Source organism: Balaenoptera acutorostrata, chromosome 9, assembly GCF_949987535.1.
Source record: "Balaenoptera acutorostrata chromosome 9, mBalAcu1.1, whole genome shotgun sequence".
NCBI classification, from domain to species: Eukaryota; Metazoa; Chordata; class Mammalia; order Artiodactyla; family Balaenopteridae; genus Balaenoptera; species Balaenoptera acutorostrata.
In genome coordinates, this window is record NC_080072.1 from 87,366,666 (window position 1) to 87,387,117 (window position 20,452).

The following is a 20,452-nucleotide window of genomic DNA, read 5'->3' on the forward strand; positions in this document are numbered from 1 at the left end:
CCATTTTACACATTTAAATTCTTTCCAACTTTTCAATATTGTAAGACAAAATAACCGTTTTCATGCATGAAGGCTTTTTTCCATATTGAGAATAATGTTCCTGCAATAAATCCATAAAAATGAGTTTGAGATCAAAGCAAATGAACATGTTTAAGCCTCTGAGGTACCTATCTCCAAACATCTTTCCAAAAGATTTCTGAGATTTTATACTGCCATCAGCAATGTATCACTTGGTATATAACCTCTACTATAACTGTTGGCTTACTTCCTCACTTAAAGTGCAAGTTATTTGAAGAAAGGGAGTGTATTTTATTAAGTGTTTATCCCCAGCACCTGTGCCTAGCACAAAGTGGATGGTCAATAAATAACTGCTTAATAAGGAAAATCCCTGCCAATACAAGATGTACGTGTGTGAAAGACAGCCTGTGTGTTTTTCTCTAACTGGATAGATGAAAACTTGTCATCTTCTTTAATGTGCAATCTTTTTGCTTATAATTAGTAATTAAATTTCTTTTAGATTATATTTTTAAAATTCAGATTCTCTGAGGCAAATGGGCCTGGCCCTATCCATTAGCTATATAACCCTGGACAAGTTCTGTAACTCTAGGCCTCAACTGCCTCATCTGTAAAATGGAGATAAGCTCCCATATCACAGAGCTCTTGTAAGGATTACATGAGTTAAAACACATATAAAATTAGAAGAGTGCTTGGTACATAGAATATGTTCAATTAATGCTGAATGAATGAACATGTGAACGCAAACAGTAGTGAAGAGCTTAAAATGAAATAGTCTCATCCCACTCCCACATCCAGCACTCAAGAAGCGACCGATTCTGCACGCAGGTTTTTAATTGTAAAATAAGATATGTGTACTGAGAAGTGCACAGGACAAAACTGTCAATGTGACAAATAAAAAGAGAATATTACATAACCACTACTCAAATCTGAAAGTATTAATACTTGGCAGCATCTCAAAAACCCCCCATATCCTTTTCTCATCACAAGCTCCTTCCCTCTTCCCAGTTAAACACCATCCTCATTTCTTGACAATCATTTCCTTTAACCTGCATGCATCCCTAACAAAAGAGGTTAGTTTTGTCAACATCTAACTTTATATAAAGGATCATAGTATATGAAGTCTTTCCTATCTTATTTCTTTCACTCAACATTGGTTTAAAAAATTCATCCACATTGCTGCCTGTAGCTCTATTTCATTCAATTTTATTGCTTGATAGTTTTCCCACTGTACGAATACACATAATTTATTTAATTTTTGACCCTTAATGGACATTTGGTTTGTTTCCAGTTTGTGCTAATGCAAATCATGCACACGAATCCTGCTGTACCGGTTATTCTGGTGCATTTACACAGGGCGGGGGTGAGGGCTGCTGGGTCACAGGCTATTTATATACCTTCAGTTGATGGAGAGTGCTAAATGCTTTCCAAAGTAGTTGTGTCGATTTATACTCCAGTATAAGCAGGGTAGAAGATTCCCACAGTACTCCAGGTGTACAATACCTGATACTACCAGACTTTATGTATTTGTCAATCTCATTGGCAGGTAGTTTCATTGGTTTTGACTCACTTTTCTCTTATTACTTGATGAAGTCATACACTTTTCTGTGTTTACTGGCTGTTTGGATTTGCTTTTTTATGAGGTTTATGTCAACTATTGTTATTTTTTAAATTTTTTTAGTTTTATTGTTATTTATTTTTGGCTGTGTTGGGTCTTTGTTGCTGCATGCAGGCTTTCTGTAGTTGCAGCCAGCGGGGGCTACTCTTCATTGCAGTGGCTTCTCTTGTCATGGAGCACAGGATCTAGGCATGCGGGTTTCAGTAGTTGTGGCACGTGGGCTCAGCAGTTGTGGCTCGCAGGCTCTAGAGCGCAGGCTCTGTAGTTGTGGCGCACGGGCTTCGTTGCTCTGCGGCATGTGGGATCTTCCCGGACCAGGGCTCAAACCCATGTCCCCTGCCTTGGCAGGCAGATTCTTAACCACTGTGCCACAAGGGAAGTCCAACTATTGTTATTTTGAATTCTTCTCCATTTCCAAGTAATACTGTTACATGACTATTTTCTCACTAAATTTGAGACATTATCTGTTCACTTTCTAATTTACTAAGTAAGGGTTTAGTTCCTTTACACTCTTTCCTATGTCCACACTGCTCAGTAAGGTTATGTGATCGTTAATTATTCCACTGGTCATGATCTCTTTGACTTGTAGTGATATACTTAAAAACCTACATTGTTGATCAACTATATTGATAGTTTAAAAACCTACACTGTTGATCAACTATAAACTCGTTCAACGTCACGCTTTGTAAAATGAGGACATTCGTACCATCTTCCCTTTTTTCTACCTCCTGTCTACCTTCCAAACCTAGCTAATACGTTGTCAAAGTTGAACTTTATATTCTGTTCTATGTGCAGTTAAGTCTTCTGTTATTTGAGAGTCAGTACAGCGTAAGGTTTAAGAGAACAGGCAGACAGCCTAATCTCAAAGCCTCGATCCAACCCTAAATTACGTACAGCCTGGGCAAGTTCCTTCCCTGTCTTAGCTTCCTTTTCTCAAAAGTGGGAATGATATTAGCACCAACCTCATAAGGCTATTCAGAGGATTAAATGAGTTAATATATGCAAAAACACTTAGAGCCTAATATATACTAAGTACATACTAGTACACAATACATTTCAGTACATACCAAGTTAATACATACTAAGTATAGTTTAGGTTTGTTATTACATGCAAGTTGACAATAAAAGCTGCAAACCAAGACAGTATTGCCATTATTACAATTAAATTAATATTGCCCACTGCAAATGTACGGTGTCTCTGTGTATAGACTACACCTCGTTCCATACTGTGTCAGTGTCACTGCCCTTATGCAGGGTGAACACATACCCCAAGCCACCTTGGGCTGTTCCAGTTTATACCTGTTGTCTTGATGTTACAGCATTATAGTGCCTCCTTACACTATTAAAGTGTTCTGGTGTGGACAACAAATTAGATAGGTGGTCATTACCCCTGTGTGTCACTGAAAAGGGGAACATCTATAGTGTCAAGTTTAAGTGGATTCTTCTCTTGCTTACCAATGGTAGGTTAAAAATCAACCATAGTTTAGTTTGCTTCATGTTTATGTCAGTATAGCCTTTTGTCCTCTGGAGTTCAATTTCCTTCTCCTCTTCCTCTCCCTCCTCCCTTCCAACAGTGCCTAATACCTAGTAAGTTCAATATGCCTCAAGGTGTTTCTAAGCTCTCAATCACACAATCAACAGAAGCCTCTCCAATCTAGACTAGCTGCTCTCTGCACTGAATCCCCTATTACCTTCCTTCTTGGCTTATTGCCTCATTTTGCTGGATTATTTCTATAAATAGCTTAAGGTGTAGCACAGGAGGTAAATTTTTCAAATTTCTTTGTGTACAAAATATCTTATTCAGCCTCCACTTATGACTGATAGTTTGGCTGGATACAAAACCCTAGGGTGAAAACTATGTGCCGGAAAAATTTGGAGGTATCTTTCTAATGCCTTCCAGCATCCATGGTGCTGATGACAACTATGATAAAGTCAGATTTTAACTTTTTTTTTTTAGGTGACCAGTATTTTTCTCTCTGGAATAGATGTATCCTCTCAGTATTTTATTCTATTTTAATTTATTTTTTCAGTATTTTAAAGTTTCACAATGAAGGGTGCCTAGGTCTGAGTCTATTCTTGTTCATCTTGCTCAAAACTTGAGTAACTATTTTCAGTCTGAGGCCTGATGTCTACTTTCAGCTGTGGGGAATTTTGTTGCCCTTTGACAGATTCCCTCCATTTTTTTTTCTGGGTCTGGAGTTTCTAATAGTAACATGTTGGATCTCCCAGATGCAGCCTCTCTAACATATTGCTATCACATTTTCCATTGTGTCTTTCTTTTTTATATACTGAGAAATTTTTAAGATTCCTACTGAATTTATTTCAGCAACCATATTTTCATTTCCAAGACACCTCTCTTGCTTTCTGACCATTCTCTTTTTAATTAACACCCTAGTCTTATTTTATATTTGCTAGCTCTTTTTAAACCTCTCTCAGGATACTAATTAGGGTTTTTTCTTAAATTATTTTGTTTCCTAAATTGTCCCTGGTCCTACCAGGATATGTTTTCACTCTTTTTCCCCCTCTCTCATGTTGTAAGCTTTACTCAACTATCAGGCAAATGACAGATATTTCCTATTTAAGAATGAGCGCAGAAAGCTCCCTGAAGTCAACGATTGATTGGCTTCTCATGCAGGAAGAAGTGGGGAGTGACTGTAATAGGATCCCCCCCAAACACTCTTTTCTAGGGTGTAAAAACTCATACTACCTGCCCTAGTTCTCCCCAGTTTCACTGTTTTCAAAATGAAACCATCTCATTTCAGGAGCATGAGGGCGGGGCTGGGAGTCCACTCCTCCAAACACAACCCTTCAATGAGCTCCCCTATTTCAGTCACACTTTTAACTAACTCTGCCCTCTCTCTTACATGCGCATCAAAGCATGAAGTTACTTCTGCAGGTGGGGTCAGAATCCTCCTCAGTTGCAGGTGGTCCCTGTGCATATTCTAGGTGATGCTTTTTCTCTGTTCTACTGCTTCAGTTTCACACCCTTCCACTTGTCTTCCGTCTTTCAAAACTATGTTGAAATCTCTTGACTGTTGTTGGCTTATGTACTTAAACACTTTGATACCATCCTTGTAGTGTCTTGTCAAAACGGAGAAGAGCTGCAAGGGTTCTCAGTGCATTCTGAATCTGCTATTCTGTGGTCCCAGTGTTTAAAGTTCTTGGTCTTCCCCAGTGTCTATCACTGCTTTTAGAAATACAATCTCCTGGTCTACTCATGAAGGAAATGAATACAACACATCTAAAATGACAAGGAATGTGGGTTAGATGCTCTAGGGTCTTGTCGTACTCTGCAATTTACTAAGAAACCACTTATGTGCTACAAATTGTAGGTGCTCATTTATAAAACGAAAGGGGGTAACTCTACATGAACTATAGATTTCTCCTACTGTAACATTTCATAATTTTCTAAGTTTTCTTAAAATTTCTCTATATTATCATTAATTTTAATTAAAAAAATAAAAATCTAACTTTCTCTTTTGAAAATCAAAGAGTAATTACCATAGTCCTACAATAATGGGATAATAATTCTGAAACCTGTCAAGTTTCATGTTTCATATGAAAAGAAAATCATATTAAATAATTTTAAAAAATTAAACATTGACTTTGTAGCACAAAGACAAGGTTCCCCCAAATGGTATTCCCTTATTTACTAGAAATGTTCAGCTCTGCATTAAAGTTGAAATAAAACAAATATATTATTTTTGAGGTACAAAACTTTCTTTTAAAAACCAGTTTTCTTTTCTGTCCATATGAACAAAAGTATGGAATCACATTAGATGTCAGGTTTATTAGGGAATATAATTGTAGCTTCTTGATGTTTTTTATTTTAGGAAAGGAGAATATTAACATCAAAACTTTTTTCAACTTTACTTTTATTTAAAATGAAGCCATATTTTCCTCTTATAAAAAGAGAGTTCAACTAGAACTGTCAATTTTCTCATTTGTAAAACAAGAGCACTGAATCAGCTGACTATATTCATTTAGAACTCAATTTCTTTATCTTATGATCACTAAGGTTCTCCCTAAATCTAATATCCTAAGGTTCTAAGGAAAGGAAACTACATTACTAACGACATGTTTTGATTTTTATTTCTTAGAGTTCAAATGTCCACCATTCACCTTGGTCTAAGCTTAAGGAACCATTCAAGGGGATACAATGCAGATGGGAGGAGAAAACAGAACCCTCACTCAAGCTGTGCAGTGTTGCAATCAGGCTTCCATTTGAAAAATAATCTTCTCTATAGCTTTAAAGTGATCACTTTGTACCTGCAATGCTTCTTGTTTCAAACTGATTTTCTCTGGCTCTTCCTGAACACTTTCTGAGGAATCTTCGACCTCTTCGATTTCTGAGGAGGAAGGACTCTCTACTCTCACAGTCACAGGAAATTCTGATGGACCTGAGTGTCACAAGAAGAAGAGTGTCACAGAGTGTCACAGAGTTGTTAAACTAAAGTGCAAAGAAAGAAGATTGTATAAAAGATAACACAAGCCAGATACCAAATATCCAAATATTAGAGGACATTTAACAAAAGTGATCTGAGGTATCATTATTATTATTATTATTTTAATTAATTAATTAATTAATTTTTGGCTGCGTTGGGTCCCCGTTGCTGCACGTGGGCTCTCTCTAGTTGTGGCGAGCAGGGGCCACCCCTCGTTGCGGTGCGCGGGCTTCTCACTGCAGCGGCCCCTCCTGCTGCGGAGCACGGGCTCCAGGCGCTCGGGCTTCAGTAGTTGTGGTTAACGGGCTCCTGAGCGCAGGCTCAGCAGCTCTGGTGCGCGGGCTTAGCTGCTCTGCGGCATGCGGGACCCTCCCGGACCAGGGCTCGAACCCGTGTCCCCTGCATAGGCAGGCGGATTCTTAAGCACTGTGCCACCAGGGAAGTCCCTGAGGTATCATTCTTTATAAATGTCACTCACTGCTCCTTAGTCTAAAACAGGCAATGAATAAGTAAAAATACAGTAACTTATTTTTGCTATGTTACTGTACAGACCTCTGTTGTACCTGGTTAGGATTAGTAATGGGAATTAGCCATATTATTTTATTAAGTTTCTTTCACAGAAGCCAAGTGAAGAGCCAAGGTAAACATTTTTTCTCAGATCAACATTATACTGTAAGTGAAATTTTTATTCTTCACCATCAGACAAAAACAGTCTGGAAGAAAATGTAGATTTTCAGAGGAAAATACATCAGTAAAGAGACTGATAAAGAGTCAGAAGAATAATCAGAAAGTCAACATATCTAAGCTGTGAAAAATAGACGTTAGAATTTTAAAAAATAAATCACATACGCATACACAACTAAAACTGACCCATCAAAAATTTCAACTTCTCATCAGCCTTAAGCCAAAACTAGGGTAACAGTAATACAATTCTCCTGTCAAGCTTCACTGCCACTGCAAAGTTGTTCAATAGGACATTTCTAAACATTTAAAAACTGACCTGGTCACAACCCCATAAAAGTCTACAGATCATAAAGAAGTGTGCTGGGACTATATAACTACGCAGAAGACAAGTCACTAGGACATCATTTTGACAACAAGCAGCAAACCTGCAGCATAAGAAAATCCCAACAGGAGAACGAGGTGCACACCCCTCCCTCTGGGCATTCAAGGGCAGGACTGACACCCAAGATGCTCTTCTCTCCACCTCAGCAATGGTGCCTTTCACAGAGCAACTATGCAGTCTCCCAAGACAACTGGGAAGGAGAATCTGGTACTGAGAGTATTAACTTGCCATGAGGCCATAAGCAAGGGAATGTGTGTGGCCTTAGTGAGAGAGCAGAGGTTTGGGAGATGTTGCTTTATGTTGGCTTTCAGATCAGGAATTTGTACATATAGCCCGCAAACAACATTTTTTGAAAGCATATGAACATTCTTGAGTATGACAGCTCCATGTGAGGGGTCAGAAATGGCAGTCAAGTTCATTTCACTGGGTAACAGCTGATTTGCAGACTGGAGAACAGGCTTCCTTGTTTACAGACATAACCACAAGGCTGCCAGTTGTGTGCCAAATCCACCCAACTACACATTTGCATTGGGAGAGCGACCAGACAAGTTTCACATGGATTTATATCAGAGAGGGAAATCCTTCTTGTAAGGCTCTGTCAGTTTAAAAACCAAAAAGAATGACCATCCACCTTTCCCAATTCAATCCCCTATGTATCATAAATATGATAGCTACATACCTGCAACTTATTATATACATCACGAGCTTTGATGAATGGAAAGCCCCTAAAAAGATATCAACAAAACGAAGTTAGATCTTGATGTGAATACATCACCCGTTAAACCCAGTTCATACAACTATTTAGTATTATGTACAGTATCCATACAGAACTGTGTATAAAAATAAATAAGCTCAAAAGAAGGACCTGGAGGGCTCTGCTACGGAGAAAACTGAACAGAATTCAGCCGACTGGCTTGGTGATAACTCTCTGAACTGCTGAGAGGGCCCTTCATTTCCTACGTTCAGGATGGTTGAGATTTCAGTCTCACTTCTTTAAATGGTGATATTAATCGTTCTCTAATTTACCACTCTGTGTGACGAGGATGGACCTGAGATTAAGTGTCTCAAGAAGAAGATAGGAAACCACAGAGTTGTTAAACTCAAGTGCAAAGACTGGGGATTCAACACTATAGTTTATGCAACAGCAATTCACATTACCATTTGCAAAACAGTAGTTGGTTGTCCAATGGGGATTATAAACATCCATTTAACATGAGCTACTGAACAGATACTTTACACAGTAACTACTTCAAGTACTATTTAAAATCAATTCTCTATGTTTTCTTAAGCAATTGTTTACCCCCAATTTCGTGAATACTACCAAGTAAGTCACTTGAAAATCATCTAGAGCAATCTATTTCACTTAGCAAGCCTAAAGCTATAGTTCAACAATTTCATTTACTGTTCTATGACAAAAATTACTATGAACAGCTATCCCCTGGATAAGCAATCAGCTAAAGCTAGTTTGACTCACTAAATCTGATTTACTGAGTTAATAAGCCAGTTGATTTAGAATAGGTCTAATGCATATTTCTCATCCATTCTGTATTAAACTATTCTCCATGCCTAAAATGTCTTTTTTCCCATCCGTACATATCCAAGTTCCTACTTCTGTGCTGTAGGGCTTGGCTCAACTACACCTGCCTTTAGTGAAACTTTTCTCACCTGCACAATTGGTGATAATTTTAGTCTCCTCAAGACTCCCACGGGGTTACCTCTGTTGTGACACTTGAGAAACAACTTGAAACTCCCAATTACTTTTTGTTTCTCTTCCTTAGATGGCTCATTAGGCAGATGCCATGTGTAGTTATCTTCTTTCCTCTATAGAAAGCACCAGAGACCACCCACATAATAGAAGTTCCAAAATAAAGAATTCTGAACGACTGAAAAAGACAGGGAATGCGAGCACGTTACCTGTTCCTTTTTGCACGTCTGCAGTACGCCACGGCAGGAAACCAGACACACCAGGTGGTAGAGGTTCAGGAGCATAACATTCTTTACCAGCAGAGTGTTTCCTTCCATTACTTACAGGTTTCTTTGCGGCCAAGCCTATGTTTGACAAAGCATGAAAAGAAGGAATCAAGATGTACCAATAGTCTACAGAGCAACTGTCACATGGTTACACTTTGAAAGGAATAAAACAGGCACTTGACAATGATGCCAAGCCCATTAAAAAGAGGATCGTTTTTTACAAAGGTTTTACGTAAGCCGGCATTTTTAAAAAATATAAGTTCTCTACAGTAACAAGTTATTTTAACTAAAACAGAAGTATTGAGATGTGCAGAAATGCAAAAATAAATTTTTAAAATAATCCCAAAGTATGATACATTTTATGTATCATGCAGAAACACTCAAGTTTACTGAATCTTAGAACACCTTTGGCATTTCTGAATCTCAAGGACAGAGAAACACAGATACACCCATGACTTCTGCCAAACAGAATCTTCAGAATTAGACCAAAATTTCAATTTAAGATGAATTTTTCTATGTAAAAACAATAAAAGTTATAAGGCTGCAAGTTGCTGGGTGGTAGGTGAATCAATGTTACTCTCCTATAAGCCTGTCAACCGTCACTGCTCCTTTGATTTCATATAGAAAACACACACACAAAAAATGAAACCCACTGGATAAAAGAGTGAAATGTGGAGACTTATCCTATATTTCAGTAGTAAAGAGGCAAGTATCTTTATATGAAATATTTGGTTGCAAAAACTAGACCTACGTGTTAATAGTTTATTTAGAACAAGCCATATATTAAAATTCACATTTAAATATTTAATTTGAATTTACTGAAAACAAACATCATAAGTTAAAATGGTTATATTGATCCTTCAAATCTACTATATTTTATGTTATTTTATTTACTTTAATAGATCTTTATTGGAGTATAATTGCTTCACAATTCTGTTAGTTTCTGTTACACAACAAAGCCAATCAGCCATGTGCATGAACATGTCCCCATAGCCCCTCCCTCTTGAGCCTCCCTCCCACCCTCCCTATCCCACCCCTCTAGGTCATCGCAAAGCACCGAGCTGATCTCCCTGTACTATGCTGTTGCTTTCTACTATATTTTAGCAGCATTAGGATGAGGGTAAAATGGAGTGTATGTGGTAATATAGGACAAATATTTCATAGAGTGTAGGTTATTGATAATCACCACACGATCCTGTGTGATTTACATGTGTCTTAAAAATATATAGGAGCTCAGTTCATTTTGTGCTATTTTATTGTGTTTTTTAACTTAATTACCGTCAAAAAAAATGTTTGCATGCATGTGGTTTGTATGTGTATACCCTTCCTTTACTTTCAGAAACTAATGCAAATACATTTGTATAAAATTTTTTTTTCTCTCCCTCCCCGCCCCCTCCACCCCTGATATCTAATTTGTCACTAGATCTCCCTAAATTTACCTCCCCATCTGTCTCAGCCCTTCTTTTCCATTTCCACAGACTTCATAGAAGGGAAAAGTGAATATCTGAATGTTTGCCACATGGTACACACTATATACTTTTTCTTATTTCATCCTTTTAGCTTCGTGCAGTTATCATCATGAATTGGGCTTCAAGGTTAGGAGACTGAAATTCTCAGAAATTTAAGTCATTGCCTGAAGTCTCACAACCAGTAGTTTTTTTTTTTTTTTCACACACACACACACACTGTGTTTTATTTTTACAAGAGATAAATAGACTGACACCAAGCATTGTACATGGATGACCACGACAAAAGCAACGATTGCAATTACCAAACATGAAACACACTCATACTATGTCATAATATTGACATTCAGTCCAGTAATCCTCCACTGTAACAGCTCCTTTACTTTGCAGTGAAAATTGATTTTATACAAATACATTTGTATAAAAAAATTTTTTAATTACACTTTTTTTGTTATGAGATAAAAAAAATTTCTAATAAAAGTTCCCATCTTTTTTTAGGCATACGTAATTACAATATAAATGTGACACAATTCACACCATTATTTCACCCCTATACTCACCTGGATCTAGGTATGTACCCAGATGCTGATTTGGCTTACCTCTATGTCTCCAAATAACTGAGGCAAATACAAAAAAAAAGCCTAAGAAATAAAATTACTCTTAAAATAGCTCAATGAGCTTGTATACTTCAGTTACATTTCCACTTTGTTTAATCATGCTAAATAAAAAAAAAAAGTTTAATTGTTTTCTTCTCATTCCATGATGCCCTATTATATACCACCAGGTACTAATTTTACAGAATTCCTAATATGTTTTACATATACATGTTTTATTTATATATATTTCCATTTCTAATATCATAACAAAAAAGTCAACTTAGCTATTTTAAGAATGCTTTACATATGATATAAATTTTTAATAATAATATCTAATTAGTGTGATATCACAAATCTTAACTTCTTTGTATGTACTATTTGATTATTAAAATATCATTCTCTTGAAATAACAATTGGCAATCATAAGCTTTTTTTTGACTTCATAAACACTCTTAACAACTTCTATTTAATACACTATTGTCCAAGCAAGTTGATTAATAGAGAATCAAAAACATACATCTTGAAGTTGAAAAAAACAAAAGCTGTATTTACGAAGATGTTTACAATAGTTTATTTTAGGTTATTTCCAATTTTTCACCAATTTAAAAAATTGACCAACTCAATGAAACCTTGTGAATACAATGTTAAAAAGCATAACTATGAATCATAAAATTTAAATTTAGTGTGAAAAATTAAAAATGGCAAATTATATTGAAGCTATGTGGAATTATGTTTATAGACAGCAGGAAGAGAAAATAAAAATGTAAATATTGCTTGACAGGATAATGAGATTAGAGGTGGTCTTTTAAATTTTTCATTGTTATGCTAATACAATACCTTTATGAAACCCGAAATCTTCAAACAACACATTTTTTAAAAATTGTGGTAGGGCTTCCCTGGTGGCGCAGTGGTTGAGGATCTGCCTGCTAATGCAGGGGACACGGGTTCGAGCCCTGGTCTGGGAGGATCCCACATGCCGCGGAGCAGCTGGGCCCGTGAGCCACAATTGCTGAGCCTGCGCGTCTGGAGCCTGTGCCCCGCGACGGGAGGGGCCGCGATAGAGAAAGGCCCGCGCACCGCGATGAAGAGCGGTCCCCGCACCGCGATGAAGAGTGGCCCCCGCTTGCCGCAACTGGAGAAAGCCCTCGCACGAACCGAAGACCCAACACAGCCAAAAATAAAATAAATAAATAAATAAAATCAAGTAAAACTTTAAAAAAAAAAAAAAAATTGTGGTAAAATACACAAAACAGAAAATTTATCATTTTAACCATTTTAAAGTGGACAGTTCAGTGATATTAAGTCAACAAATTTTTTAAACTTTCAGAGGGTACCTGAATAAAAGATGTGTTGTCCATTGGTGATTTTAATGTATCTGGTATAGAACTAAAGTCACCACAAAACTTTTTCTGGGAAATTGGCAGATCATAAACATAAAAAATTTGTTTTGCTTTATATTAAACCTTATTGTTTTACTGTTTCAAAATTCAAATTTACTCACAAGAAAGAGTCAGTTTCATATTAGATTTGGTTTAACAAATGCTGCTCCTGCTATTCATTCTTATCACCAAAAAAAAAAAAAAAAGATTATTTCTGATTAACGATAATATGTTGAGAAAATAAAAAGTTAAGGTCTCTTAGAAACAATAAAAACGTTATCAGTAGAAGTAAATTATAGCAAATTTATAAATTCAGGAGAATGTGAAACTTATACCACTGATCGTTAAAGGGTTTTAAAAGCTTTTTATTACATTTGGTAACAAAATTATAGGCTTAGTTGTAAAATCCTGGGTTAACTACCACTGGAAAATTAAATATACATTACAGTAAACATTTAGAAAATGCTTTTCTAAAATGTTCAATGTAGGTCAATAAACTTGTCTGTAGAAGTCTTTTATAAGGATAATACATATTTCAAGTTTTTTTTTATCATTGAGAGAAACAAGATATTACCTGATTCAAAAATTTAGGTAAAAATTTCAAAGAAAGAAGCAGGGAACATTGGGAAGGTTGCAACTGGGAAGAAATTTTGTTTCTTATGGCACAAAGGTAATTCTGCATTAAAAAAAAAATCATTCCTCAAAAGCAGCACTACTAAAATTATCATCTAAGTGCACCCCAAATTTCAGTTGCAAAGTATTAGAAGTAATCATCCACCAGGAAATATTTTCAAAATAATGAAGTTTTTATGATATCCAAACAATAATGTTGGTTAATATTAACATCTCTTTAAATTCATTTATTATATCTATATTCTATAAATTCTCATAAGTATCAAAATAATTATAGGCCTCCTAATATGCATGTGGTTAATATTGGCTGTTTTAATTTTAGCACACCCGAAAACATAAGGAGTATAAGTTCTTGTAGCATTAAAAAAAAGAAAGAGTTACCAATTCTGATAGTATCTTTTCCTTTTCGACCACTTCCCAAAATTATAGTTCTCTTTTTCTATCTAGCAGTTTTGGATGGTTCCTTCACCGATGGAGAAGTTATCCACTGGTACTGAGACAGAAATGATAAATATGTCATTTAAGTTACAGGTAATTTAGGAGAGTTTGATCTTCATTGGAAATTAAGATACTTTAAGTTAATCAAAGGTTTTCAATCTGCATTTCTGGGAACCTAAATTAAAGCATCACACAACATTTTCAAAAACAGAAAAGCCGTTTCATTTGACTAAAAACTTAGTTTTAAGATGGCAGAAAGTACCTTGCTAATTTTCTTTTCAGAAAGAAAGAAAAACAAGCCATTAAAGAGAAATTCTTCTGAGAGAACTAAAACATGTTATATACCTCTGACTTGGCACTCCTTCCATCTGGAGAACTTTTTTGATAACTGCTTTCATCACAGAATGATCTAAAGTAAAATAAATTGAAATTAGAGTAATTATTTCCCAGTGAGGGCTATTTCCATTTAAAACCCAAAGCCAACTAATTATTGCTTTCCCATAAAATTAAATATGAAATCTACATTATATAATTATACACTTATTTCCCCCTTTGTGTATTCTAATTTCTTCCTCAAAAACCTAAGATGCCACCTTGCAGACTGCCTCCAGTGGCTACTATTTTGGCAGCAGCAAAGGTCAACTTTAAACATTTTGCACCTAAAATGGCTTTGGATAACTTTGGATAGAAAGTACAGTCTGAGCACTGTCCAGACACTTAGATACCTAAAGCGCATCTAAGATAACAAACCAAAGTCCTGATATTCCCTCAAAAGCTGCTCCTCCCATCAGCCCCCTTTTTCTAAGTGATACCACCCAGTGGCACACATAATCATCACCGACTTGTCTCCTTGTTACTATTTCCTTCATACCCCACATCTAATCTATCGGCAAGCCCTGTTAGCTACACCCTCAAAACACAACCTGAATTCAACCACTTTTCACTTGCTCCAAACTTCCAACTTAAGCTAAGCCATAAACATCTCTTATTTGGACCACTGTGATAGTCTCCTAACTGGTCTCCCTGTTTCTCTTCTTTATCTCCCCAAGTCTATTCTCTATACCAAGTCATCTTATGCAGATATTATTTGGATCATGCCTTTTTCCAATTCAAAACCCTCTACTCATTTAGAATAATCCACATCTTTACTCTGGCCTTCAAGACTTTACAAGATCAGACCCCTGGCTAGCTCCTTGACCTCACGTCATACCACACTCTTCTTCACTCAGTACTCTGGCCATGCTGGCCTCCTTGCTTTTCCTTAAATACTCCACCCACCTACATGCCTGCATACTCATTGCCTCCTTGTCCTGGAATGTGCTTACCCCAGATCTTCCATGGCTTGCTCCTCTCTTCATTCAGGTCTCCGTTCAAATGCCACGTCTCCAGTGAAGCTGTCCCCTAACAAACCTATCCAATGGAGTCCTACCTGCTCCCCCTCACTCTCCTCACATTACGATATTTCTGCACTTCCTACTATCTAAAATTATATTACTTATCTGTTTACTCATTTCTATCTGAACCCCTTCACTAGAATGTAAGCTCCACGAGGGCAAGACTTTTGTCTGTCTGGTTCACTGCTTTTTCCCTAGTGCCTGACCCGTATCTGGCACACAGAAGCTATTAAAAAAATTACTTGTGAAACTGACAAATGAATAAAGTACTCCTTGCAAGAATTCAGAGGTGCACAACAAGGAAATAATGCTCTTGGTGGAAGCAGGCTTAGTATCTAGGTTCACCTCTATTCAGAGTAGAGATAAGAACAATTTAAAGGTATAATTCACTTTTAATTAGTACATTATCTGCTAAAAACATAAGGGAAGTGCAACATTAGAAAAGTACAGTTGACGCTTGAACAACATGGGTTTGAACCTCGCGGGTCCATTGACACACGGATATTTTTCAATAAATATGTACTATCGTCCTACACGAGCCAAGGTTGATTGAATCCACAGATGCGGAGCCAGTGACTATAAACTTATACCCAGATTTTCAACTGCGTGGGGGGCGGCACCCCTAACCCCCAAGTTGTTCAAGGGCCAACTGTATACGATGAGGAAAGTGAAACACATTAAGTTTTAAAAACTGTCAATACGTGAACAAACTCTTTTTGTTGTTCTATGTGTTAATCAATTAAAAAAAAAAAGTGACCACATACCAACAAGTGGATTTTTTCTTATATCCAAAACAACCAGAGTTCTGTTGCTTTCAAGGGCCTTTAATAAAGTCTTTGCTCCTTCACTGGTGAGGCCACACTGCTGCAGGTCAAGTGCTTTCGCTGAAAGACAAAAGGTCACTTGCGAAGTCTATACAGATTTAACATATAGACAACTCTCATCTTCTCACGTGTGGAAGAGTCCTGCACAAGACCAGCCATGGCAGGTTTCTAATTTTGGGTATAGAAAAAAACAGAAACGTATACGCACACACATAATGCATTAATCCAATTTAAAAACCTCTTCTTGGATGTGCAATGATAACCTTGGCTTTAGTACCAATAAATCATCCAACATATTTTACAATTACAGAACTGAAGAATAACTGTATATAACCTATGAGCAAAAATCATCACAAAATGAATCTCAGTTCATAATTAGCAAGGGCGGCAGTGGCAGTGTAAACCTCACAGGCAAAAACTGGTGGAGCTCAGAAATGCACTGCATTCTTTTGATCACGATCTTGAGCTCCAAATCACACTTGAAACTAGTTAAAAGGGGAAAACAAAATAGAAGAAATGTAATAACTGTTAGTTTTAGAGCAAAAAGGACAAGTCTAAGAGGATACAAATAATAACAAATTCAAACAATGTGTGAATAGAGAATACATACTAAAAACCTATCATGAAAGTACGATGGTCAAGAACTCTCTCCATAAAAAGTCAGACAAAAACCAGAAAAACTGATCATGAATTCTAGGAGTTCTGGGGCTGAACAACCTACTCATTTAAACCAAAGGGATCATCACCAAAGCACAGGTATTAAAAAATATTACATGAAAGGAAACTATCATGAGTCTTTTTTTTAAGTGTTGTGTGGACCATCACATTAAAATAACTGGAGTCTTTCAACACCCCCATGACACACAGAAATAGCAAGTCAGACATACGGATCTGACAGGATATGATACAACCCTTACAAACTCTCACTACAGAAGAATGGACACAGGGTATTATTAACCAAATAGCTAAATTAATACAAAGAGCCAGTAAACCTCACCAGTAAATCAAATGAATACAAATAAAACAAAATGTGGTTATTCTCCTATGAGATTAAGCCAGGATTCTGTAAGAAAAGCCTTTAAAATGTCTATACCCTTTTGATCCAACAACTCTCTTTCAAAGAATTTAACCAAAAGAAATAGTCAGAGATATAGGTAAGGATATATATCGGAGTACTATTTGTAACTGAAAAACTGGACAAAGCTTATATACAAGAATGGATAAGCTATGCGCACTGTGGCATATTCATATAATGGAATACTGAACAATCACAAAAAATGATACAGGAGATGCAAATTGACTGACTTGCTAAAATGCTCATACTGAATTAACTGAAAAAAGTTATAAAATTTGGAGTAATCCTACTTGCATAGAAAATGGAGAGGTACTCATTTTTGTAGTTTTACAGTTTTTTACAAGTGCTACAAGCCAGTGTTTGTGAGAGGCAGGTTTCACACCCACTGTTGGGGTGGACTACAAATTGGCATAGCATTTCTGGATGGTAATTTGGCAATCTGTATCAAAAGTCTTAAAAATATGTCACACTCAGGTCATTCCACTTCTAGTTCCTTATTCTACAGAAGTAATCCCGATGGACACAGAGATGTATACACAACATATTCACAATGTTTCTGACAGGGAAAAACAAACTGTCTAAATCTAATGGCAAAGAATTGATTACACTATGGGACATCAGTATGATGGAATACTACGTGATATATAATTAAATGAAAAAAGCAGGACTATGAAATACCAAGTATACTACAATTTTATTTTTGTTATCCCTAAGTGTACAGAATATATTCATAGAAAAAAAAAAAAGACTGAAAGTATATACACCAAAATGAACAGTGATTATGTCTGGGTATTAAGATTACAGGTAATTGTTCTCTTGTAACTCTGCATTTTCTATAAAGAATATATGCAACTCATAGAGGAAGTTTACAAGCAAAATAAAACCTATCAGAAAAATGAGGCTTTAAAAAAAAATCCTATCACAACAGTATCATGCCAAAAGCTAAGCATATATCATATTAAATATTCCATATTTTCAATTTTAGAATTTACCTCCAAGCCACAAATCCTCACTAAGAGATTCTGCCAAAGCACTTGCACCCAGGTCACCGATGAGCGTGTGGCCGTTCAGAGTGGTGCGCCTCAAGCCAGCCATACAGTCAAGATCAGGTCTCCTGGAACGAAGACTCTCAGCCCAGGTTTCTTCATGCCTTCCGGTAGTCTGACACTTCAAAGATTTAATGGGATGAAATTAAGATGCCTGAAGAAGGAAACAGGGTGTGCCTACTGAGTATGGCTTATTATGTCAGAGATTTACACACACACATATCAAGCATATATGGCAGGGGAATCAACCTGAGAAATTAAACGGTCACTTCTGGTTTACGAGTCCAGTGACCCAGATTCTATTTCGTCAGTGAATAGATTCCAGCCACTGGATGACCTGTTTCTGAACAGTTATGTCAAGTTGGACAACTCAATTACAGTCTATGAATTATTTTCCGTATCTTCTAAGTCAGGGAATTGGATCTAAATTCTATCATTGCTGAGGCTCTAAATGTCATCATTCTGTCCTCCAATCGTCTCCAAACACCTGACTGGGCAACCCATAAGAAAACTTTTTAATATGCATCTTATTTATTAACAAATTATGTACACGAAGTTCTATACATATACTGTATGTACATTATAAACCACACAGATATTTAAAAAATGATACAAAGGCAAATAGGTTCTAATATTTTCTTTTCCTAAATCTAAGGCATTATTTTATTATTATTATTATTATTTTAAAATATTTATGTATTTATTTGGTTGTGCCGGATCTTTAGTTGTGGCATGCCGGATCTTTTAGTTGTGGCATGTGGGCTCTTAGTTACGACAGGCACGTGGGATCTAGTTCCTTGAGCAGGGATCGAACCCGGGCCCCCTACATTGGGAGCGCAGAGTCTTCACTGCTGGACCGCCAGGGAAGTACAAGGCATTATTTTAAAAACTGTATTACAAAATGGATCTCACATGCTCCCTAGGGTATGCACACCAACTTTAGAGGCCTGGACTATGCACAGCCAGTTGGATGTGCCTTGGGAAAATAATGGTTTGACATTTAACCACAAGTATTGTCTTAAAGACATTCAATTCTTGATATTCATAAAATAAAGTTTGGTAATAGGGAACACTGACTTTAAATGAAAAAAGTCTTATTACATTCTTGAACAAATAAAAGACTCAAAGTGCCTTTGACACTCTAAAATGAAAATCATTAGTGTCATTTTTCTATTAACAATAACTTATAAAAGCTCCAAGCAGAAATAACAGCAATCACTTACACAGTGCTTAGTATGTGCCAGGCACTATTTATACAAATGAGTTCATTTAAACCTCATAATGAGGCACAGAGGTTAAGTGATTTGTCCATGGTCACTTGCTATGAAATGGGAGAAAGGGAATTTGAACCTAGACCATTTGGCTTAGGCACCCAAGTTCTTGACTGTTTTCAACCCCAGGGGTCAATGGACTTGCCCTGTATAGGCTCAAAGAATTTTTCAGTTTTTAAAATCTAAATTTAAACACTTCCAGCTTTGTGGGCTATACAGTTTCTGTTGCAACTACTCAACCCCACTGGCGTAGGCTGAAAGTAGCCATAGCTATCATGTAAACAATGGGTGCGACTATGTTCCAAAAAAACTTTCTTTACCCAGGCGACAGACTGGATCTGGCCCACCAGCCATAGTTTACCTACCCTTGATCTGCACCATCAAACTCTTCAGAAGGCTTCATGTCAAATTAGTAAATAACTTTAGGCTTAAATACAGTAATTATAACCACTGTAAAGTTGTTAAGGCATTATTTTAAAAACTGTATTTACTAATTGCTGATGTAGTGATTTCTATTAGTTTATAAACTACAGCAGCTAGTAAACACTTGATTCATTTAAGTCTTGAAGACTATAATGGCATAGTTTTTTCACAGTATCACAATCAATGTTTTCAGTAACTAAAAATACATTAAAATATTATTATATATTAAATCTCTTATTTCTAAAATTAAGTGGACTATCTTTACTAAATGGCAGAATCCCAAACTGAAAACTGGTCATATTCTTTCAACAAAACGAAAGCTGCACTCACACGTATCAAAAGACAATAATGAACTGCCATCTGTATCAATATATTAATGCGCTTCAATCACATGTGTTTTCATGAAAGTTCAAACATAAAAAAATCACCTTTAAGATCTTGGCCATGTGATCTGCTCCCTGCCATGTCAGATTACACCCCGTGAAGTTTACTGTCTTAAGAGTGGTAGAGTTCTTTACACCTTGACAAATAACTAAAAGAAAGAAAAAAAGCCACACACACAATAAGATGAAGAGCCTATACATTTGTCAATCTTGACTTATTTGCTTTTCTTGAGTCAATTGGAGGTTTATAGCCACATTCTTAAAATCATTAACTACAATCTTCCCAAACAGGTAATTGACGAACAGATGCATTCGAAAACTTGTCAGTAACAAAGTGTTATTCCAGTTTACAGCAGCAGTTTAATTCTATTTAGATACTAAAACTGAATACACTGAATACTGCAAACTT

The 20,452-nt window shown here is 36.5% G+C and overlaps 1 pseudogene; it reads right to left on the reverse strand.

Moving 5' to 3' along the window:
• The window catches only part of LOC130708903 (centrosomal protein of 78 kDa-like), a 32,497-nt pseudogene that overhangs the window by 7,195 nt on the left and 4,850 nt on the right, over nucleotides 1-20,452 (reverse strand).